Source organism: Panthera tigris, chromosome D2 (genome assembly GCF_018350195.1).
Source record: "Panthera tigris isolate Pti1 chromosome D2, P.tigris_Pti1_mat1.1, whole genome shotgun sequence".
Taxonomy (NCBI): domain Eukaryota; kingdom Metazoa; phylum Chordata; class Mammalia; order Carnivora; family Felidae; genus Panthera; species Panthera tigris.
In genome coordinates this window covers 50842026-50866851 of record NC_056670.1, presented here as the reverse complement: position 1 = coordinate 50866851, position 24826 = coordinate 50842026, and the positions used below count along the sequence as shown (strand labels likewise).

Below are 24826 nucleotides of genomic sequence, written 5' to 3'. Positions count from 1 at the left end.
TGGTATGACAAAAGCAAGTGCCATCCTGGGAATCCCCACTAATTAAGCTCAGGGTTGGATCACTGCTACTGAAGAGGCCAGGGAGAGTCCCATGGTACTGCCCCTAGGGGGGCCTTTGCTGAGAACTCTCCAACAACACTGAAAGTCAGAGAGGGCTCTCCGACCACAGGCAGATCTGCCTCTTGAGAGGAAGCCCGTGATGCTGTTTGGCCTATGGTGGTGCCCAACTGGTGGCATCCAGCCACCTCCTCTGCTGGACTGTGACCTCCTGGACAGTACAGAGTGCAAGGGGTGGGTAAGGAGGGTGACTAAAACTTAAAACAAGGAAGGCATTACTGAGAAGGTGACGCATGAGCCAAGACCAAAAAGAGATGAGTAGTTAGTCTTATGGTTATCTGAAGAAAGAGTGGTGATGAGCAGAGACATGGAAGGGCCACTAGCAGGAAGGATGCTGATGCCCAAGGAGCAGCAAGGGGGCCAGAGGGACTGAGAACTGAGAAGGCGCTGAAGTCAGGGAGGATAATGGCCAGATCATGCAGGGCCTTTTGGGCCACCATAAGACCTTCTACGTGGGGAAGATGGGAAGCCAGGGAAACATAACTAGCTACAGCGACAAGCTCTGACACTCCTATTCCCTTCTCTGGATTGATTTTTCTCCATAGCACTTCTGACTATCTGACAAATTATATGTTATATACTTACTGGCTGTCTCAACACATTAGAATCTGAGCTCCATGAGGGCAGACAAATTTTGTCACCTGGATTCATTGCTGTAGACTACCCCTCTTCTCCATGGCCACACCAGTGTCTGGCACTTAATAGTCAATATTTATTGAATAGATGAATGGATCGTCTTGAGAAGAAGCTGAAGATCTCTTTTCTAAATGGCAATATGAATCCAAATCCAAACAAGGAGAATAATATTTCTGCTTCCTCGGGAGGTATGTGTTTAAATCAGCCCTGTAAGGCCAAAATACCAATAACTATTTATTAGCTCTTTTAGGCACCTAGGCAAGGCCCTAAAACCAAATATGTTTCTAATTTCTAAGAACCGGATGCCTAGATGCAGGAGGAAATGACAAAAGCATCAACAGTTTGGGAGGGGGAGGTTTTACATTTATGGAATTCATTCATTAAATACATATTGAGTGACAGTGTCTATGAGATGCTCAATAATGAGGTTTAAAATGAATAGGATTGGAGGGTGCATGGGTGGCTTATTCGGTTGGCCAACTGACTCTTGATTTAGGCTCAGGTCATGACCTCATGGTTCATGAGTTCAAGCCCCATGTCAGGATCTTCTCTGACAGCGAGGAGCCTACTTGGGATCCTCTCTCTTCCCCCCTCTCTCTGTCCCTCCCCTACTCATACACTCTTTCTCTTTCTCTCTCTGTCTCTCAAAATAAATAAACTTTAAAAAATGAAGGGTAAAATGAATAGTATTTCAGAGCCACTGGCTTTCTGGGTGCCGTAGGCTGGCAATTCTCAAGGCAGGAGGGAGGAAGTTGGGGTGGGGGGGTGGGGTATTTCCAAACTACACTAGTTCCCAACCTGTCAGCATGGAGATTCTTCTTTGAAAATCACTGACCTAGACAATTTTCAGGGGTGCCTTCTGGATGTAAAAATGTTTGAGATTCACTGGTTTAAGAAAATGTGTCCTTTTTATATACAAAAGTTTTCAACATACCAATAGTTTATGATCCAGAAAGTTTTTTTTAAATCAGTTTGTGTGCCTTTTCATAATACTTATGTTTTCAGATCAATCCACAGACTCAAACATAACTAAAATGATTTACATGCATAGTGGGAAAAAGGGTGTAGGAAAACATCTCTGAAATTTAATGAACACAATGAAAATGTGCTGATGCTGGGAGGAAAAGTGAGGAGGGAATGGGGGTGGCAGAAAGCTGTCCAGGAGGTGCTGAAGGAGGAGTCAATCAAGGGGCCCGAGGTTCCGTTTCCCCTCTGGAAGCAAGGTTCCCACACACTCCTTACAACTATTCGCCTTTTTATCACTAAATTTAGAAATTCTTTGTGGACTTACATCAGTCGTTTACCCTCACGGGGTCTCCCTGTTTCACTGTAAAATGGGGGCTATTTTACAAATCACACCTGCCAGGAGTTAAATAATAGAATACATCCAGCATGTGGAGCTCAATGCTTGGACCTCAGTAAACTCTCAATAAATGTCAGCAATTGTGATGATAATACTGCCCATGAGACCTTATTTTCCCAAGATGTGGCACTGACATACATGTCCCATCCCATAGGCTCTACTTATAGTGTGATGCTCCCCCAAAGAGAGGTGGGTCTATGATCCTTCCTCCTGAATCTGGGCAGGCCTCTGACTAGGCAGAAGTGACCCTCTGTGACTTCCAAGACTAGGTCATAAAAGGGTCATAAAAGGTGATACAGATTTTCTCTGATTCTTTCTCTTTTGGGACATGCTCCTTGGGAGCCCTCAGTGGCCATTAGCAAGTCTGTTTCCCATGATGCTTCTGTGCTGGAGAGACCACATGGAGACATCACACAGGGTGAAGAGCATGTTCGAAGAGCCCAGGTGTCCCAGACCCGGCACCATATAAGTGAGCACACCTTAAGGTGGTCCCAGCCCCCAGTCTTTGAGCCTTCCCTCCTGATGCTGAGCGGAACAGAGGCCACCCGGCCGACCACAGTCTAAGTTCCCGACCCAAATAAACCATGAGAGATAACAGATGATTGTTGTTGTTTTAAATCATCAAGTTTTGGGGTGGCATGCCTCTCACCATTAGATAACCAGAACACTGCCAATCAACTCCCTCGTCTCCTTCTAATACAGCAACCATACCAAGTGATTCTTCTGTTTAAAAAGGATTCAAGTGGGGCTCCACCTCATGCGTGGGATAAAAAGAATCCGGAAGCTCCTCAACAGACTGTGAGATGTGAAGGCAGGGACTGCGTCTTGTCCACCAGTGACTTCCCAGAGCCCCAGCAGCTCCTCGTCTAGCAAGTACCTTCACTGGGCAAGAGGAGCCACACGACATGGAAAAAAGTACACAGGAAGATGAATGATGAAGCCATGCACCCAACGAGTAGAAACTTAGCTCCTTCCAGGTGGACCTGGGGATACTGCTGCCAAGTTCCTCTCATCTCATCTGTAAGAACCTGCTGAGCATTCTGACACAAGCATGGTCCTGTGATGGACTTTACACCCCCTGGGCAACACCTGATCAGGAGGGGATGGGAGCAAGGGATGAAAATGAATTACCCCTCCCTCACTCTGTCTCTCCATCGGGCAATTCTAAAGCATACTCTTGGACCATCAGTCCCCTGTGAGATCATGCCCCAGCTGCCCACAGTGGTGACCAAGTTACTGAATGAACCTTAAATTGGGTTTTCTTCTCTCCTTGTTAAGTCTTCCCAGTCCCCAAATCCTGTTCTTTGGGATTACTCCTCAAATAAACAAATTGTCCCTAAACCCTTGTCCACATTCTGACATTCAGAGGAACCCAGGCTAGGACAGTGTTTAAATTTGATTTAGCAACATATGACTTATATTCAACAACTTAGAAGTATTAATAACCCTTAGAAGGCCAGCTATCTTATAGGAATCTAGGTGCCAATAGAAATGATAAGAAAATAAAGAAATACTGGGCTTTCCTTACATGATTCCACTTGGAATTTTCCTTTAATATTTGGCTTTTCTTTTTCCTTTGGAGGGAGGAGGTATCTAGCTATTAAGAGGCATTTTTCTCCAATGTGTGTGGTGGTATTTACTCCTTTGAATTCATGACCATAAACTTCTAATGGGCTTTTAATGCTGCCAGGTAATCCTGCTACATGTCCCTAGTCTGTTAAATCACCCAAACCATCTTCCCCGTCCTCATTCTCAACTGTTTCTTGTTCCTCTGAGAAAATGGAAGCATCAGAAGAGAACCCCCCACACTCCCACCACATTCACCTACTCTGTACTCTCTGCCTTCTCTACGAACACCATAAAGAACTCACCATTCTCCTATCGAAGTAGGCACCCGACTCAAGCCCTCAGACCATCCTTATTGCCTCCTCTCCTCTGCAGCAAAACTCTTCATTAGCGTTGCCTCACTCTCCACTTCAGCTAACCCAGCAGCAGCATTGGTCACAAGCAACCACTCCCTCCTCCTTGATACACTTTCTTCACTGACTTTCCAGGACACAGCCCTTTCCTCCTTGGTTGATCGTTCTCGGTGTGCTTTGCTATTCCCTTCTTTCCGTGCCAACTGTTGAGCGCTTTGTCCTCCTCTTCCCAGTCTCTGTTCATTCTACTGGAGATCTCATCCAGTCCCACAGCTTTAAGGACCATCCCTGTGCTTTCAACACCTCCAGACTCATATCCAACTGCTTACCCTGTATCTTCATTTTCTATGGCTGTTGTAACAAAGTACCATGCACTGAGTGACTTAAGGCAACACAAATTTACTATCTTACAGTTCTGTCGGTCAGGTATGGGTCTGACTGGGCTGAAATCAAGATGCTGGCAAGGCTGTGTTCTTTTCCTGAGGCTCCAGGGGATAATTCATCTCTTTCCCACTTCCAGCTTCTAGAGGCCACCTCTATGTGCCTTGACCAGTGCCCCACTTCCTCCATCTTCAAAGTCACCGCATCTCCTGACCATTCTTCCAGAGTCATATCTCCCTCCTACCACCACAGAAAAGGTTTTCCACTTTTAAGGTTGGGCCCACCTGGATAATCCAGAAAAGTCTCTCTGTCTCAAGATCCTTAACTTAATCACACTTGCAAGGTCCCTCTTGATATCATATTCACAGGTTCTGGGGGTTAGGGTGTGGACATATTTGGAAGCCATTATTCTGCTACCAAACTATGCATCTTCAACTGGATGTCTAGAAGATAAGCTATCCTTGGTGTGTTGAAACTGAACTTGAATTCTCCCCTCCACCCTAGATCTCCTCCACCCACAGCTTTCCACCTCTTAGTTGACAGCAATTTCATCTTTCCTGTTATTCAGGACCTAAATTATAGAATCATCTTTGACTCTTCTCTCTCTCTTATCTCACATATAAGTCACAAAGAAATAGATTCTATTTTCAAAATATGTCTAGAATCTGACCACTTCTCATCATCACTACCACTGGTCTAAGCCACCACCACCTTGTGCCAAGATTTCTACTATCACTTCCTAACTGGTCTCCTGGCTTCTCCCCTACAGCCTATTGTCAGAGCAGCCAGCATGATCCTTTCAACAATTAAGTCACATCAGATCACTTTTCTGATCAAAATGCTGCAATGACTCTCTAGCTCACTTGGAATTATAGCCAAAGCCCTTCGTGGTCTCCATTCTCCACTCCAGTTGCCTTCATGACCTCATCTCCTACTGCTCATTCCCTTGTGCTCTTCACTCCAGCCACACTGGCCACTTGTTCTGCCTCTACCACCCCAAGCGGACCTCACGTTAGCACTTGGCTCTCATTGTTCCCTCTGCCTGGAAGATTCTTTTCCCAGCCTGGCTAACTTCCTTGTCCCTGTATTAGTTTTCTATTGCTGCCATGAGCAATTACTACAGATTCAGTGGCTTAAAACAACACTCATTTATTATCTCATAGTTCTGTAGGTCAAAAGTTCTGGTACAGCATGGCTCAGTTGAGTCTGCTGCACAGAGTCTCACAAGGCCAAATTTTAAGTTGTCAGCAGGGCTGCATTCCTTTATGAAGGCTCTGAGGATAAATCTGCTTCCAGGCTTTTCCAGGTTGTTGGCCAGATTCAGTTTCTTACAGCTGTAGTACTGAGGTCCCATGTCCTCACTGACTATCACGGGGAGGTTGCTCTTTGCTCCTAGAGGCTCCCTCCTTCCTTCCCATGCTTTCCATGCCTCCACCCTCCAGCACTGTGGGTTCAGTCTCTCTCATGTTTCAACATCAGCTACATCTCTCTGATTCTAACCATTACTCTACTCTCCAGGGCTCTCTGAGTAGCTTGGGTCATGCGCATAGCCAGGATGGTCTCCATATTGCAAAGTCTGTAACTTTAATTAAAGGTTGAAAGTCCTTTTTGCTATGTAACCCATCTACAGATTCTAGGAATCAGGGAGTGATGTCTTTGAGGGCCATTCTGCACTCCACACCTCCTTTCCTGACCATGGTATTTACACTGCAACTCAGCTCTCCACTCATCACCCACCTTTCATTCCCCTTTTCCTACTCAACTTTTTCTGTTTTCCATACCTCTTATCACTTTATAACAAACTGTGTAACAAATACTTATTATGCTTATTGATTATTATCTGTCTTCCTTTGCTAGAAAATAAACTCCATTAGGTCAAGGATCTCTGTTTGGTTCACTGATAGTCCAAAGAGTCCCTGGTAGGCACTCAGTGAATATTTCTTGAATAAATAAACTTATTCTATCCTGAAATATTCTCAAACCCCACTTCCACAGACTGTTTTTAGCTTCAATGGTTTTAAAACACTAATTATAACAAAGTTTCTTGATTTATGGGGAGGAATATGGGTAAGTATCAAATAACTGCTCTCTTAATATTCCCCCATCTAATCAGCCTAGTTCTCACTAACAGCTCAGTTCTCACTAACCAACTCAGTTCTCAGAGCAATGTTGCTGGGGAAAAAAAGTTGGTTATTTCCACAAAAATAAGCATGCTTTACTTTTATGCCATTATCTAAGTACACAAGTAAAACAACTGAGTTGTTGACATCATCTGGTCTCAAACCATAGAAAAAAAATAAATGGACTAAAATCATCCTAGATGCTCTTTAAAAATCTCTACGAATGCCCGTGGGTGGAAAAATGAACTGTTCTGCACCACAAAAAGGACTAAGACTTACTGGAGTTTAAGAATACAGATTGCCATCAGTCAGTTTAGGGCTAGAGAGATGATGACAAAGCTAGATAAGAAAAAAAAAAGAATTTTGGAGCCAAAGTCATTTTAGAAATCAAATCCAAACTTTATAGGAGGAAACTGAGGCTCAGAGAAGGTAAATGACTTCTCTAATCTCACAGAGCTAGACAGTGATGTGATTCTTTGGATATATATTATTACAGAATATGGTGAAAATTAAATTTCTGTTATCTCTCTAGGCATTGAAAATGTTCATTTAATGAGCTGATTCTCTGCTTCAAAGGGCTGGATCCAGCACAGATGCTCACAGACAGGGAGATTCTGCCCACCAGCACTGTGTCTAGCCCAACTAGGTCAAGATATCTTAGTTCAGGTGGAGTGCTCCAGCCTGGGGACAGTCCCTGAAGGGCATGACATGGCCATAGACCTTGCAACCTCAGAGTGAGTCCAGGAGGGCCCCTCTACACATCACTGCACTGAGGACAGGCTTATCATGCTACATATCAAGATATTAAAGGGCTTCAGGAAGAAAATGTAATGATATCTGATGAGATTATCTACATGTTAGTAGAGAAAAATAACTGTTACCCAAAGACCTTGAGGACATCTATAAGTATAAATGCAAAAATGAAGGAAAGTGCATATTTTAAGGGAAGAATAGGCAAGACATATTTTGAATGAGGTTCCCACACAAACACAAAAGGCAGCAGGAACTGATGCGAAATAGTTTCTAATTTACCAAATCACCACCTTCTGCTTTATGAATACCTGCAACAGGAATGCAAAAGAGCATAATAATTCAGATCTATATTTAAAACAAGAGACAAGAGCTTGTTTGGTATTTCTTCAGATAATCTTTCATTCACTTTTGAGCACTTGGCATCAAGAAAAAAAATCAAGAAATCGGTTTATTATGGCAATGTACACAGAGTGACTTATTCAATGGGAGAGCATCAATGTTGTACAGAAGGAGAAAATAAGTCTATTTTTGGAATCACCAATCAACTTTCCTCACCATGGTTACAGGCCATGTTTCATAACTTTCCAGAATCACAGATGATTCAAAATGACCTTGGTAATCATTTAGACCAAATCTCATATTTTATCCACGGAGAAACTGAAGCTTAGAGAGGTGGTAAAGATCATCCGACAACACGGCCCCTTCATGGCACGTCACAACAGAACTCAAGTCCCCTCATTCATAAGGAAAAATGTGAAACCATTACCTCAGAAAAAAGGTACCTCTTAATTTCTCTCTGGGTTTTATTCATTTGCAAATGCTATGAAATTGTTTTGGCAGTTAAAATCTCCATGTTTCTACATGATTGGGGAAAACCTTTTCAAAACTACATTTTTCTACTCGTAACTTCAACGCAACTTGAAAATATAGATGTGTTCAACCTGTTCCCTGCTAGCCAAGGGGGCAGATAAGCCACGTGTATTGTACAGGCCTCTACGAACTCTTAATATTTATTCATACTCTTTGGTCTCTAACTTTCCTCCATTTTTATGTAGTTCGTGTGTGTGTGTGTGTATATATATATATATATACATATATACACACACACACACGTGTACATACATGTGTATATTTGGACAGATCTTATTAACTTGGATATTTGGTACAGGCAGATCAATTAAAAATTAAGGCAATAAAATTTTTCATGTCATTTACTATTAAGTGAAATTCATTTTTAAAATGACCCCCAATCCAAGGGCGCCTGGGCGGTTCTGTCAGTTAAGCATCCAGTTCTTGATCTCGGCTCAGGTCATAATCTCATGGTTTTGAGGGCGAGCCTCATGTCGGGCTCTGTGCTGACAGCACAGAGCCTGCTTGAGATTCTCTCTCTCTCTCTCTCTCTCTCTCTTTCTGCCCCTTCCTCTCTCTCTTGCTCTTTCTTCTCTCTCAAAATAAATAAATAAATATCTTAAAAAAATAAAATGACCTCCAATCCAGTAGGACTTCACAGAGAAAGCTTATATGAATTCATCCAGCATTTATTATACGTGTCTACTATGTGCCAGGCACTGTGTTACGAATTGGAATCTCAGAAGACTGTGTCCCTGCCCTTGCTGAGCTCACAGCCCAGTAGACCCAGGTATGAGCAGGTGGCATAGTAAGTGCAATTAACAGGGACTGGTCAAGGGAACAGTGGGGGCAAAATGGAGGACGGTGATCACATACCACGGGAATGAAGGGAGAATATCTGGAAAAAGGAGAATACTATTAACTGGGGTTTCTCAAAGGAGGAGAAAGGTTGTTCTGGGTAATGAAGATACGAGGAGTATTTTAGATGGAGGACCCGACATGCACAAATACAGAGACAAAAAGTAGAATGGCTTAGTCAAGGTGCCACTTCCTGTGCACCTGGAACCCTGCAGCTGTAGGCTAACTGGTCTCAGTCTATGTCCATCATCCCCTGTCAGCAACCACACCTCATGGCCCTCATGCCATCTCCTGTCCCCCTCTCCTAAACCACTCGTTCATGCCTTTCCCTTTCTCTTCAAGCCTACAATACTTCCTCCCCAGTCCTCAAACTCAGTTAAGGAATGCATACACTGCCATCCAGAGAAGTGACAGGGGATGAGGGCAGAGAAAGGGGAGGGCCAGGTCAGAGGCTCTACATGACACTCTGGAGATTTGAACTTTATCCTCAGACAAAGGAGACCCATAGATTTACCTCCACGAGAGAGAAAGGGGCAAGACTCAAGGGAGTGAGGTCCAGGGAGGAAATTAAGGTGAATGAGAAGTAATGACAATCTGACTGAAGTCAGGAGCTATGAAGCAGACAAGGTAATGTTAAGGAAATAAAATCAAAGGCCTACTTTATGATTGAATGGTGGGGAGGTAGAGGAGAGGATTCCAAAGTTTCAGCAGCACAATTATACTTAACTTTAACCCACTGGTTTTAAAGCTTATTGTTTCCAAGAAATTGTAATCACATAATTTCAATGTACATAAAACTATATTATTTGCTTCTAGGATCATCCTTGTAATAATAATAAAACAACAAAATTTGAAGTGGGCTAAGGCCTATGAGTTATGAGCAAACTGAATCATTAATCTGCCATTAGCATTGGAAGCTCCTGAGAATAACAGTCCCTTCATCAGAATGCCGTCACTGAATTTTTTAGGACAAATTAGGACCTAAAAGTGAATGCATAGAAAATACTCTAAATTTTTCTAAATAATTGGCAAAGGAAAAATATAAATACATACTAGAATTCTGGCTATGCAGGAACTTTGCAAGTACATATATTTATAGACAAACATATACATAGAAATAGTAAGAAGTAAATTTATAGACTTCTCTGAAGAAAACATAAAGCATCAAAGTTTATAACATACTTTTCCCCAATCTCTTACTGAAAGGATGGAGAAAACAGAAAGATCCGCTAAATGAAGAGACCCCAACTTTGCATTTGTTCATCACTTCAAATATCATTTTGGTATCAGGTGACAACTGGATTTCAATGAAAAGGCCACTTTTTTTTTTCTTCCTAGGTATGTCCTCCTCTGATAGCCACCTCCACCTTATCTTCAGGAACCTAGCAATCCAAGAGGAATCTCTTCTTCATGGACTGTATCCACAAAGCAAGTGAATCTACCTCATAAAGGCTATGTAAGGTGCTTCCCAGATTGCTACAAAAGTCTATCCATGAAGATCGTTACCTATGAGTCACAGCAAAGGTGGGCAGAACTTCTAACGGTGGTTCTCAACCCTATTTGCACATTAGTGTCACTTGGGGAGTTAAAATACACATGGACACACACACACGTGTATATCATGTCAGGGCCCCACCGTAGACCAGTTAATTCAGAATCACTAAGGATAGGTCCAAAAGGCACCCAGGTGATCCTCATGAGCAATGAGGGCTGAGAACCACTAGCCAGGATCTTGCTTCTCTACCTGTGGTCTGCAGACCAGTGGCATCCCCTGGGAGCTGATCAGACATGCAGAAGCTCAGGCCCCACTTGAGATCAACTAAATTGGAGTCTGCAATGTAATGCCATCCACAGTGACGTGTGTACACAGTCAAGTGTGAGAAGCCCTAGTCTAGAAGTCTTGCATCAAGTGGGCAAGCTCTAAATAAGACTTATTGATGAGATGAACCCATCCCTCACCTTAAAGATCATTCTTTGGCCTAGCTGTATAAATGTACTAAATGTGAAGTGATCCCTCAGACACCAGCTAAAAAGCTCTCTACATTGGACAGAATGCTAGACGTAAGTCCTACCACTCTATGGAGCAGGGCATGAAATGCCTTACTTGATGGGACGTTACCTGACGACTTACTTGATGTGAAATGACAAGTAAGTCACGGACACACCCGATTCACAGGAGTGGTTGAGTCCAGGGAGGCAGGGAGTAGGACTGGGGAAAGGTACAAAGGAAACCTCAACTCTCTGTAATTACTGATATTTTTCTAAACTTCAAGTTAGTCAGGTTTTTTTTTTTTAAGTTTCTCCCTGGAGTCTGAAATGTTTCTCTCCTCCACACAACAAACATTTCTTCTTTTAGATACACAAATCCTCTGTCGTCAAAGATCCAATGCAACAAGACCTCCACCCTTGGGAAATTATGTAATTTTTACATTCCTTCATCTCTTGCTTGCTAACCCCTCTTCCAAGAATTCCCTCACAGAAAACTAGAGAGCCATGAAAATTACTGTCGATTCCAGGTGCAAAATGGAAATGCTGCAATTGGTGGACATCTGGTAGACCACAGCTGGGAGAGGCAGGGGCAAAACCCAAGGGAGGTAAAAGAACTTGAGGGGAACCTGCAGGTGCAGCTCATTTACCCCCAAAAGGCAACACTAAAGGTACAGAAATAACAAAATGCTATTAAGTTCAAATTTACTTGAAGTTGCGCTCCAAAATTACTCCATAGGAAATTCAAGATAAGGTCATCAATTTAAGTAGTTTCTACAAAACGAAAGGAAATAAATATTGGCTCTGTGTGCAGCCACTCTCCTTACTTATGGTCATCCAAATGACCTCTCCCATGTCTCCCTTTCTTTCCTCCTACTCTTCTGACCTAAAATAGACCGTATCAATTCAGAACTGGGAGAGAGGGAAGATCTGACTCAAAGCAGAAGCAGAGAGACAGAGAGAGAATAAGAAGAATACAAGAAACACTGAAGAAAGCAACAAAGGTGTTTAAACTATTTGACTAGGAGTTAGCCTGAGCCACGTATCAGAAGCTGCTGGAGTTCTTTTAAAAATGTCTCCTTCCCAGGGGCCCACCCAAAGCCAAATAAATAAGAATCTTGGGTTAAAGGGAACCATGTGAGTTTCTGAAAAGCTCCCTCAAATGATTCTGAGACAGACTGAGGGCTGGAATCCCAGTTGTGACAGGGGATTCCAACATCAAAACATCACTTCTTAACTTTTAATATTTATCTTTTTTAACCTCTGGATACATGTAAATCATTCCCTAATCCACTTACTGGCATCACACTAGTTTTTTCTTACCGATTTTATTTCTGTCTGGGGCATCTGGGTGGCTCAGTTGGTTAAACATCCGACTTTGGCTCAGGTCATGATCTCGCGGTTCATGAGTTCAAGCCCTGCATCGGGGTCTGCGCTGACAGCTCAGAGCCTAGAGCCTGCTTTGGATTCTGTGTCTCCCTCTCTCTCTGCCCCTCCCCTGCTCGCTCGCTCTCTCTCTCTCTCTCAAAATTAAATAAACATTAAAAAAAAACTAATTTCATTTCTGTCCATCTCATATAGATTACTTTAAAATTCATATACTACTACCATGTTTAAGATGGAAATACAGCAGTAGCCTGTCTTACCTCTTCGTCACCCCCAAACCCACTTCCTAAAGGTAAACTACATTTAAAACTTCTAGCTATCTCTTCAGATATTTAATTTCATATTCCTAAATCCACCTATAAATCATGAAATAAGAATGAGGCTGTACAAAATAATCATCAGAGAATAAGAAACAGATATTAGAAATTAAAAATCAGATGGCAAAAAAAATCATTGGAAGGAGAAGATAAAGCTGAAATAAAAGCAAAACGATAGAAAAACAGAAGAGATACAATGAGAGGATCCGTTCAGCAGGCATTACATCATACTAGTAAGAGAATATATAGTCTAATTGGATTCAAGAGTAAGGTCCTAAAAAGATGGTTGCAAGTTGCAGACTCATGGAGTTGAGGGAAGAGGGTTGTTGCCTGGTGGGTTCACTTTAGGAACACTGGGTAGTAAGTCAGTGTTTTCATCGTGAGGCCTCAGATGTCGGTACCTGTACTGTAGGTCTTTTCCCTAGGGCTGTTCTTTACATCCAGAGAAGAGTCCTTCAATATCCTACCTGCGTTGGTCATCACCTTGCTCTCCTAGGACTGGGCAGGGGGAAAAAGAGCATAGGGTCTCACTGCTTAGTATGCTGAATTTCATTACATTCCTCTGTTTTCATTGAGCATTTCACCCTTATCCTCTTTTTTGCCTGGTATCTCTAAATCCAAAACCGCTAATTTACTTCAGCTTCTCCAGAGACAAATGTCCAGTGCCCAGCAAGGATTTCTTCTTACCGCACAGGATGGGGAAAGTCACCTGCAGCTCTGGTTCCTTTCACAGGCTTGCAATCACTCCCTTATTTTCAGCCCCGTTCCAGAGCCTCTCATTCCAGAGGCTTTCTGGGATTCTGGGAGATTAACTGGCTGTTTCTTCCCAGGATCTACTCCCAAATTCCTTTCAGGGCACTTGAGTACCAACTTTCTCCACTGCACTAAGTCCATTGCCACAGGTCTGTTTGCTTTTCATCCTCCAAAACCTTGTTGGTGTTGCCCATCTGCTGTTGCCTCTTGTGTTCACCATCATTACAGTGGTGTTTTGGCAGGACTGACACTAAACACATGTTCAGGCCACCAAATTCTAACCCGAAGCTGCCATACCCAAATCTTACAACCACAGAAACTGCCCGAAAAGATGAGCCTCTTTTTCTTTTTTTTTTTCCAATTTTCAAACACCCATAGCTTTTGTTTTTATACATACACCAGATCAGCTAAGATACTTTTCCAATTAACGTTTATCATCATTTTCTTTTTTTAGTCATAAGAAAACCTTATCCGAAAGAATCCTTTTCTGGATACCACAAAAGACTTTTTGTTTTTAAATGTTTATTTATTTTTAAGAGGCAGGGGAGGGGGAGAGAGAGAGAGAGAGAGCAAGAGAGCATCTGAGCAGGGGAGAGGCAGAGAGACAGGGAGACACAGAATCTGAAGCAGGCTCCAGGCTCTGAGCTGTCAGCACAGAGCCTGATGCAGGGCTCAAACCCACAAACCACGAGCTCATGACCTGAGTCAAAGTCAGATGCTTAACCAACTGAGCCACCCAGGTGCCCCGAGACTTTTTTTTTAAGTTTATTTATTTTTGAGAAAGGGAAAGAGAACATGAGTGCCCATGCAAGCAGGAGGGGGGCAGAGAAAGAAGGAGTGAGAGAATCCCAAGCAGGCTCCACGATGTTAATGCAGAGCCTGACTTGAAGCTCAGTCCCACGAACTGAATCGTGAGATCGTGACCTAAGCGGAAATCAAGACTTGGACACTTAACTGACTGAGCTGCCTAGGCACCCCTGGTTACCATAAAAATGTTTTTATTTATGGATTCATTAATTTAGTCTCAAACCAGAATTCTAAATACTAGATTATAATTGAACAAAGAAAATACAGATACTTCCTGCAATAAAGCTGTTTTCGTTGACTCCTTCTTGTGACTTCAAATCTAGCCTATGGTGACCTGAATTGAAAGGTATTTGCCTCAATGGTCAGGTATTTTCCAGGAAGACCTTGACTACTGTCAGTCATCATAAATACTGGAATCTTTGCTGTCTGGCTTCTAAAGACAGGCAAAGGAGGGATGATCAGAAAGTTTAAAAAATAATTAAGCATGAGAACTTTTCTCACAACCAAATGATCACATTTTCTTCACTCTCATCCCAAAGACACAAATCTGAAGACTCTTAACCTGAAGATTTTGATCTTTAAGGCTGAAAACCCAGGACTTGTCCTAAACACTAAATTCATAGTTATAGAAATAAGAAATTACTATAGGGTAAAATACCAACATTGCATTTTTGATCTAATTCCACTCAAAAGGAGACATATTGGGGTGCCTGGGTGGCTCAGTCAGTTAAGTGTCTGACTTCAGCTCAGGTCATGGTCTCACAGTTCGTGAGTTCGGGCCCCGCATCGGGCTCTTTGCTGACAACACAGAGCCTGGAGCCTGCTTTGGATTCTGTGTCTCCCTCTTTCGTCCCCTTTCCCACTTGTGCTCTCTTTCTCTCTCAAAAATAAATACACATTTAAAAAAAATTTTTTTTAAAGGAGCACATATTGCCTCCTGCTACTACTTATGACAGCCCTGGAAAGAAAACCAAGCATCTAACAAAAAAGGTTCCAATAGGGAGAAAAATTAAATTGTTCTATTTCTCGAGCTGGTTGGTAGTTACATGGATGTTCACTTTTTAATAATTCATCGAACTGTACATTTTACATTTCAAAAGTTTCATATGTGATATGTTTTGTAATAAAAATTACTTTTTTAACAGTTAAAAGAGAAATGGATAAAAAGTCAAATTTCATTTGTCATGAAACACCGTGCTATAATCTTATTTGTCTAAAATTATCATGCACACTGACATGGAAAAGGGAGAAAAGTCATCATGATTTACCTTAAGTGCCTAAACTAGAGTTTCCCCAAATTTCAATAGTTATTGTCAGATGAAGAAACTGAGGAACTTAACAGTTAATTAGTAAGGTTACTAATAGTGATGGAATTAGCACTAATTCCAAGAGCTGTATGTCCAGTTAAGGGCTCCTTTAACACTTTACAAGGAGAAAGAACTTTCCACTTTTCCAAAGTTTTGAATTTAAAAACAGGGTATCAAAGCTGATGGTCTCTGCTCTGCTGTCTGTGAGTTTCCTGAGATCCCCAGGGAGGAAGCAGAGATCCCAGGTATGGCTGTGAAACTGATAAATGAAGGGTGGTTCTTAGTTATTTCACTTACTTCTAGTTAGTATAAAAATGCACCTGCTGCCTCAGAAGTTACTTTAACTCAAATGCAAATAAGAAACCCTCGAGTGGTTAATAACCTCATGTTCAAAGGGAACAACATCTCTTTCCCATTCACAAGGTTTCCAAAGGAGGGATATTCCCTGTCCACCCCCATCTTCTTGCCCTACACCATATTCCTCCCCATAGAGGTGGAACAGTTCATTTGGTTAGTACGTGACAACCGTTTCCCAGTTTTCAAATGGACAGAGTTTTTCTACAAAAGATATTAAGCGTAAGAGATTCAGCCTCTTTCTCTGTTTCTCTAGCTGGACAGTGAAAGGCGGAACCTGGGTAGTTCTGCTCGGCAGCCTCAAATTTTGTTCCAAAGCCTACACCAGGTGGAGATTGCACAAGACCATGTTCACCTTCACACCACGCTATGTCTTCCCATCTAGACTTCATCAATAATGAAGCAAATATTTTGTCTACCTGCTGAAGTGCATATCTGTTTTTTAATTAGTGGGGAAGGGCTGGTGCTTTCCATGGGTCCTCCTCAAAGACGCCACCACTGCCTTCGGGTTAGAAGTCAGAGGACATGGACCTGACCCCACAGATCTCAGTGGGTTCTTCTGCCCACAAACACTGGTGTTTTAACAGCAGTATGTAAGCAAATTGAGTGGTGAGGAAGCTTTCTAAGGTTTTGTTCGGTGGATACTTTAATTACTTCTGCCCTAGAGGGCAATATTAAACTGAGATTTAGGGATTCTGGTTCCTCCGAGAGGCAACCCTTCCACACACGTCCGTGATCTGGGGCAAGACACAGTCTTTCTAGCCTTTGAAAGACTTTAGCTTCCTCATCTTTTGAAGGAAGGGATAACTTCCCTATTTTTTAAGGTACTTTCCAACTCTAAAGGGCAGAAAAGGTTTTAATAAATGTATTCTGGGATTTTAAAAGCAGACGTTGACATTGTATACCTGGGCCTCACAGTTCCTGAAGGTCAATGACCTTCCACCTCATGGCTGGGGCACCTCACCCTTCTCAAGCTCAGTGACATTCTGAATTTACATCATCACTCAGAACTGATCCCCCCCATAGCGACAAGACACTCTGAAAGTTCCCCGTGCCCTCTGCCACCAGCCACACAACCACCCCCTGCACATCCTCTCTTATGTCTCCCTCCCCCCTTCCCTGCTGAACCAGCCGCTACCCTTTAACCCATTCCATTCTCCTGACTGTTGCCCACTGTCCCAGCCTGTCTGTGCCAGTCTCCTGTGCCTCTCTACTCCACCGAGGGCCCAGATGGAATTGGCAGTGCCAGTGATACTCATATCACCACTTCCAATTCTCTGAGCACTGCTGGAGAGTCAGGGAGACAGGGAAGATTCCTTCTACCACTGGTCAGGCCCAGCCACCTCTGGCTCCCTATAGCGCTCAGATGTGCAGCTACTCCAAGCTCTTCCCCTTCCCCCTCTCCCAACTTTACCCCTCACTCCCAACTTACTTTGACCAAATCAACTAGCCTCCTCTGTTGTTGCTCTTACTTCCCAACAGAAGGCAATGGATCCATTTCGGATCCAGCCACCCTCCCTCCCAGCTCCCAACTTCCCTTTCTAAATCTTTTCGCCTTTACGTAACCTCTTTTCCCCTCTAGGTCACATCTGTTTTTCCATGAACAACTATCTGTGCCATGACCTGGGCAATCAAATAATTTATTTTTCAAAAAAGGACCTTCTTGTAGAATGAAAATGAGGATTATTTGTCCAGGTATTTGTAATATCTGTCCAAACATTATCCCATAAATAAACTGGGGTAACAGGTGTGAACCGAGACTGTCCTGGGTGATCCGGACATACAGCCACTGTCTCTTGCTCCTACCACCGCCCCCCCCCCCCAATACTTGTGGAGGGCCTGGTGCAGGAATCACCTTCCCACTCCCTCTCCTGATCTTCAGTCCCTCCCTCTCCACTGGACAGCCACCACACTCTCAGGCCTTTCTTATGCTTTTTAGTCACTGGCCTCTCAGATTTTCACAGTGCAATCATAGTTTACCCTCACTCCATTTCCTTCCCATTCAGGGACCCCTCAGGCATCTATCTGGCGACTTATCTCTGACTTATCTCCACTGCCCAACTGACTCCACCCTCAAAGGCTGTTGACAATGGTCTCCCAGATGAGTCCAATGGCTTCTTCCCAGTCTTTGATCCTCCACCCTCCAACCTTATCAGCCTCCGCCAATCTTCCTCTCACACCTTTCCTGACCCAGTCCTTTCCTTGTTCTCTTGCTTCCCTCTTCTCAGCATCCTGACAGCCTCTTTCCGTCTCCCTCCAAGCGCACAAATACTGGTTTTTCCAAGGCTCTGCCCTGGCCTTCTCACCCACACCGTGAACCCTTCTCACAACTTAATCCCTTCACAAGGATGCCCCAAATCTTCCTCTATTTGCAATGGTCCACAGGCACACAAATGTGAACATATCCAAATGCAAACTTATCGCCACTTCCATTCATGAGACAAACACTTATTGGTTGCATTCTACTACTAGCAGGTGCCTTTACTAGTGGTTCTTCTTGACTATTTCAATTCCTGCCATTGCCGTCCAGTCCCTCCGCTTCCATCTTTCATTTGTCCCTCAACTCCCTCATGTAATTAGTCAACAAGTCCTGTCGCATTCACTTCTATGGTGTCACACCCAACCCACCTGCTCCCACCCTAATTTATATTCTCTGTTGCTTCTCTTCTGGAGAGTATTTTAATAGCTGCCTAACTGGACTGCCCGTGGCTCCTCTGATTCAGATTAATTTTCTTAAGGCATAGCTTTCATCACATCACCTCCCCCACCTTAAAATACCTTTGATGGTGATATACTGCCTGCAAAATGGGCTCCTTAGCCCAGCATTCAAGACCATCACAGTAGGGTCCTAGCCTTGCCATGCAGCCTTCTGGCCGACTATCCTGCCTCCAGGTTCCTCACCCTTCAGTGTAAGCATGTCCCTCTCCATTTCTGGATATGCTCCTACATCCTTTTATTCAGGTCTTAGTATAGGCTGGTTCCCACCTCTCTGCCAGCTGAAGTCTTACTAATTGTTTAAGGCCTTGCTCAGGATGCCTGAATTCGGTCTTATTTAAGTTTTTCCTTCTCTGAAATCACAAATAATTTTCTTTGTGCCTCTCTCACAGTTCTTCCATGTAATATAGCCTTTGGTTATCTCTCCTATGCTCCTTGCATGACTCTCAAACCTCTCAAGGAAAGGGTGCCAAGGCCTGATTAACCTGCATACTCCTTATACTGCTTTATATATAGTAAGCTGAGAGGCTGAAATATTCAAGTTAACTTGGTATCCATCATATATCATGTGATATATGAAAAGAATGAAAGAATGAAAATGTATTTAATATCATCAAAGTTAATTATGCCAAATTCTTAGGAAGGCCTAGAAACAAACCATTTCTGCTGTTGGTTCAAGGATACATGAATGTTAGATCAAGGATATATGAATCATTTTACTAACTTTGCAGGAGAACTGTGCATTATTTATTGGTTCCTTAAACTACAGACATGTACAGAGATAGACCAGATCTTAGAGAACATTTAATTCCTCCCCAAACCACACCTCCCCCTGCCCTTGTCCTATCCCAACTACCAAGGCTCCAGTTGAGAAAATAAAAGTTTTGAGAGAGGAAGCTGTTCCCATGGTCACATAAATCAGAAGTCATAATTGTAGCCATTCCATTTATTAAGGACCTAGTGTACATCAGACATTTTACAAATGCTATCCAGCCCCATGACAATCCTTCGAGGGAGGTGGTACTACCCCCTTAGAAGATGAGAGAATGCTCAAGAAAAGTGAAGTAAGTTGCTACAGAGGGCCCTGCTTATTAGGGGCAGAGTTGAGCTTCAGCCCTAATTCTATTTGGCTGTCAAGTCTAGGCTTTTCTAATTGGACACTGTGGCAGAGGCAAGACCTACCATATGTCTCGACTCCTGTCCTACTGTTTCTCCAGTGAATAATTATGCCAACTAAGCAAGCACACATACTTAAAAGTTGTAAGTCATTTTGTTTGAAACTGGAGGCATGAAAATTAAATAGTAGCTTCATTACTATGAAAGTTCTAAGGTTAATAACTGCCAACATCCTGACTCTTGTCAAAAAACTTCTCCAATCCGGAAGAGAGAGATGTTTTCCTGCTTTTGCAATTCATAAGTACATTCCTTGACTTAAAACGCATTTGCCCAACCACATTCAGCAAGTATTTTTGAGCTCCTAGATGTCCAAGGCACATGGGAGGGCACAAAGTTGAAGACGAAACAGTTTTACTTGGAGAGTTTACAAGCAACAGGCAGTCAATGTATTAATGGTAGGAACCTCTCCTCCCCTACTTAGGGGAGCTCTGGTTAATTTAGGGACTTCCCACAAGAAGTCAAGACACTTAAGTTCTAATCCCTGCTCTGCAGCCTTGGCAAGTCTTCTCGCTGTGTCTCAGTTTCCTCAGCAAAGGGACTGGTACAAAGGAATGAATTGTGCTAAGTATTCTCAAGGTCGCTTCTAGCTTTAAATTTCTATTATTGCCCAGCTTACTCTTGAAATTAGATTACACTTTTGAAAGCAATCACAACTACTGTCAGGGAAAGGGACCTGCTGGGTGCCTACTCCTCTTTAACTTTGGGAGTACCGAGTTCTAAAAACATTGCTACAAGAGTAAAGCTGAGTAATATCCTTGCAAAGTTTACCATTTATAATAAAAAGTACACTAAAGTTTACCCTCTAAGGAGGTAACATTCAGCACTACATTTGAATTCTTCCATTACATCATTGCCTGATTACAGCTTTAATTCTTTACAATACATTTAAGATGTTTAAAATATTTTAAGTATCTTCTCCTTCCATCTACTCTTCTGTAGAGTTATTGACATTAATGACAACAAAGAAGAGAGATACAGCCTCTTGTATTCACTTAGTTAAACTGAGACTTCATATTAAGTGCTACTTCCGATGGACCTTCCCAAGCTTCAGCTAATGCTGAAGTTGGTGAAAACAGCAGGGAGGGAGGAATATAGAACTATGGGTATTTAAAATATGAGTTTTAAAACATATAGGCCTGTGGGAACTTGACCTTGTTGATTGTTTCAATATCCTGCACTTGTTTTCAATTAGCACAGGTAATGTTTTTAAGCACCCAGTCTTCTACGGTAATATGCTTTCTCTTGACAAGGCTCCCTGTGCCTTATCTTTCTTCACACTCAGCATCTTAGGATGTGATGCTCAAACGCATCTTGTGCCATCAGTTAAACAAGCACAGAGGAGGAAATGAATCAACCAAAAGAAAACTGGAAGGAAAAAAAAAACCAAAAAACAAAACTGTGCCATCTCAGTGCCTTGCTCATAAAAGGCATTGACTTTCAACTGTCAAAGATAGCCCTACCAAGAAACGAGGAAAGAGAATTTGTTCATTCGCTAGTCAACAAATACTGAGTGCCTAGTATATGCCAGGTACTGTGCTAGGTGCTAGAGTTACAGCGGTGAGCAAAACAGGCAAAAATCCCTGCCACAGTGGAGGTTACACTCTAGTGCAAAGAGACAGGACTTAAAGAATACCTAAACAAAACCACTTCAGATGGCGATGAAGTGCTCTGGAGAAAATAAAATAGGATTGGGTGTGGTTCCTGGGGTGAGGGGTGAGAAGCTATTGAAGATGATCAACAGGGCCTTGCTGAATACATTCAGGACGTGAGTCCTGAACGCTAAGAAAACTTGACTCTGAATCCTACAAATGTGGAATGAGGTGGGAATGAGTCAAGTCAGTCTTTAAGGGTGGTCACAGTGGTTCAAAGTTCTGTATTAACGGCAAACTAAGTTCCTTTTTGGTTTGCCTTAAAAAAAAAAACAACAACAAAACCAAAGCCTAAATCTTTAACTGGGACTTCTACTTAGGGGCCACTTGTTTTTCTTTTAAGATCCACCAACTTTTCAAGTTTGTGCTAATTACTTTAGCGGTACTTAAGTACAGGCGATGACTAGAAGGACTCCTTCAGAACCCAGTACCTCACCTGACACCAAATTCTGAATGAGACAGGACCCAGCCTTGCAGCGAATCAGCGCTCCTCCGCCGACTCATTAATGCAGCCAGGTGGAATCCTGTAACCTTTCCAAGAATGGGAAACGAGCTTCGGGGAATCTGGGGAACCTGACACCCCAAAGTTCCCACACGTTGAGGCAGGGACAAAAAACAAGCCGCCGCTCTTTTGCATGAACTCTCCCCCGCCCCTCCAGGCGTCATCGCTGCAGAAGGGCCGCTGTCCCCGGGTCGGAGGCACACTGCGAGTACGCGCGCGTGTGTACCCCGCATGAATCATCGGCGCCCGGGTCCGCGGGCGATGATTCATTCACCGCCCTGGAGCTCACGGCCACACGTTCCGGGCGTACTATGACGGCCGCACACGCAGCTTCCTTAATATTAAACAAATGTTTCAAAGTACGAATGCCCGGAGCCAGAAACGTGTAGACCCAGGCGAGGCGGCGGGGAGGAAACGGCACGTTTCGGCCGCTGCCCGACCGTTCCCGGGGCCGGGAGGGGAGCGGCGGGCACGTCCGCCCGCCCCTTGGGCCCCCCGCCCGCCTCCCGGGCCCCCGGCACCCCCCCAACCTCGGCACGCGCGTCGGCGGCGCCCGCAGGGGGCGCGGAGGGCGCACAGGTGGGTCCCCGCCCGGCCCTGCCTCCCGCCCCTCCCCGCCACTCGACGAAGGCCGACGCTCCCTCGCCAACGCGCCTCCCGCTCGCCCCTTCCCTCTCCGTGACATCTTATATAATAACCCGAGCTAATCAAAACGGAAGCGACGCGCGCAGCCGGGGCCCGTCTCGCGGCCGGGGCTAGATGCTCGCCCCCCGAGCCCGCGGCCCCCGAACTAGGCGCCCGGGCGCGCGGCTCTGGGGCGGGGGGGAAGGGCCCGAGCGCCGCCCCGGCTCGTCCCTCCTCGCAGAAGGCGCCGCTCCTGCCGGTCCCCGTCAGGAAGCCGCGAGCGTCACAAACTGCGTCAGCTTCTTCAAACACATTTCATGGTCTCCCTCCAGCCCGGGAGCCGGCTGCTCCCGAGGCGGGGCCGCGGCCGGGGCTGGAAGGAGCCCCTCCGGGGAGGAGAAAGTTCCTCGGGGCCCTCCCCTCGCCCGCACCGCGCCCGGCCCCGCCGCGCCTCCAGCCCCTCTCCGCGCGACGCCCGCCCCGCCGCGCAGCCCGCCAGCCCGCGCCAATGTCAGCTTGGGCAACTTGTGACCCCCGGGCGCCGGGCGGCCCCCTCCCGCCCGCCGGGCTCGCCCGGCGCCGGGGGCCTCCCCCTCCACTCCCCCCGCCGGCCCAGCGGAAAGCGGCGACGCCAGAAACTTCCCCGGGCCGCGCCGGGCGGGGAAGCCGCCCGGGTCCCCGTGCATCGCCCTTACCTTGCTCTCGGGAGGCCACGATCCGGGCGGGCCGCGCGGGGCGCGTGGTGCGCGAGCGCGCGCGCGTGGGGCGGTAGGTGAGGGAGCCCGCGCCGGCGGGGGCGGGGCGGGGCAGCGGGGGTGCGGGCGGCGCGGGCGGGGGCGGGGGGGCCGGCCCGGCGGGCGGGCGCGAGGAGAGCGGAGCCGGCGGCGGCGGCGGCGGCGGCGGCGGCGGCGGCGGGCGCGGGGCGAGCGCGCCGAGGGGGCGGAGGAGTTGCCGTGGGTTTGTTTACGCATTGCTGCCCGGCTCGGGGCACAGCCCGCACTCCCTGATTGGACACAAACTGGGGCACAGCCTCTCGCCGCCGCCCGCCAGGCCTCCTCGAGCAGCCGCCGCGCAGCTCCCGGAGCGCCCTGCCCGGCACGGCCCGCGGCGGCGCCCGGGCCTGGAGGGGACGAGCCGCGGCGGCCGCCGGCGGCGGGCACGGAGCCACTCGTCGGCCCAAGGCTCGCCATCGCCCACCTGTAGTGGCCCGACCTTGGCAAGGAGAAATTCGAAACTTCTGAGCTGGGGACTTCGTGTCATTCAGCTGGAGAAGGGGCACTTTCTCCCCCCTCCCCCGGTCCCCCCCCCCCCCACCACAGATGGAGGAAGCTTGCCCTTGAGTGGATAGAAAGCAGCGGCTCAAATGTGCCCCTTCGGCGATGGTCAAGCCGAACCTTCCTCTGTAAGCTTTCCCTGGGAGCTCAGTTTCCTCCCGGGCCTTCAGCTTCTCGGCTTGTATTCTGTCCTCACGCAGCATTCAAAGTTGCCATCCCAGGAATGACCTTGCCTCATGATGCCTAAGATCCCAGATGACTCCCCATGGCCTCAACCCCCGATTCCTCAGCCTCAGAGTATTCCACACCTGGGCCTCCACTTGTCCGTCTCCTCTCCACTGACAACCCTCACCCCCAAAACCTTTGCCTGCAGACAACACCTTAGGCGCCCCCGTTCTTTCCAGATGGATTTTGATCCTGCTCCGTTCTCTGCCACAAACCCAGAGAACCCTGTAGCTCCCACAGCTTGTCAAACCCTCGTGGACACAGCTTGTCTAGCATCTCCTACCGTCTCTGTGCAGTCTCCACCAGCCGGGTGCAGAACCCACCCCTTGTGGCCCGCATCAGTTTGGCTTGAGGGTCAGTCATGTGCCTACTCTGTGCCCCCAACCAGTCTGTGGATTCCTTAAGAACAGGAGCCTGGTTTTAATAGGGCCCTGGGGATGGGAGAGATGAAAGCTGTAAGAATAAAATTGTCACTGAATGTCTGCAGCTCTGCTGGTGCCGGAAGGACTCAAGAGAGTCTCTATCAAGAGGGTCTCCTGATAGTCTGCAAACCTCATCTTGCAAAAAGCAAATACTTCCAAAACCCGAGAATGCCCTCCATTTCCCCTGTGTCTCTGTGTCTTTTCCCTGCCACACCTAGCTATGTGCCCTCTATACTCTTAATGGGCACCTGATAACCCTTGGGGGAGTAAAACTGAGATGTTCCCTAAGCTAAAGCTCAAGGTGATTAAAGTGAATATAGTAAATCATGAAGG

General features: G+C 45.5%; 1 protein-coding gene across 1 annotated transcript in view; it reads right to left on the bottom strand.

Annotated features, from left to right (window-relative positions):
- PCGF5 (polycomb group ring finger 5) overlaps positions 1 to 23338 on the bottom strand; it is a 123362-nt gene extending 100024 nt beyond the window's left edge. Inside the window, exon 1 of the mRNA XM_042961014.1 lies at positions 23268 to 23338. The gene's annotated coding sequence lies outside the window, so the exon portion shown is untranslated. The remainder of the gene's footprint in view (positions 1 to 23267) is intronic.
- Positions 23339 to 24826: the final 1488 nt, after the last annotated feature.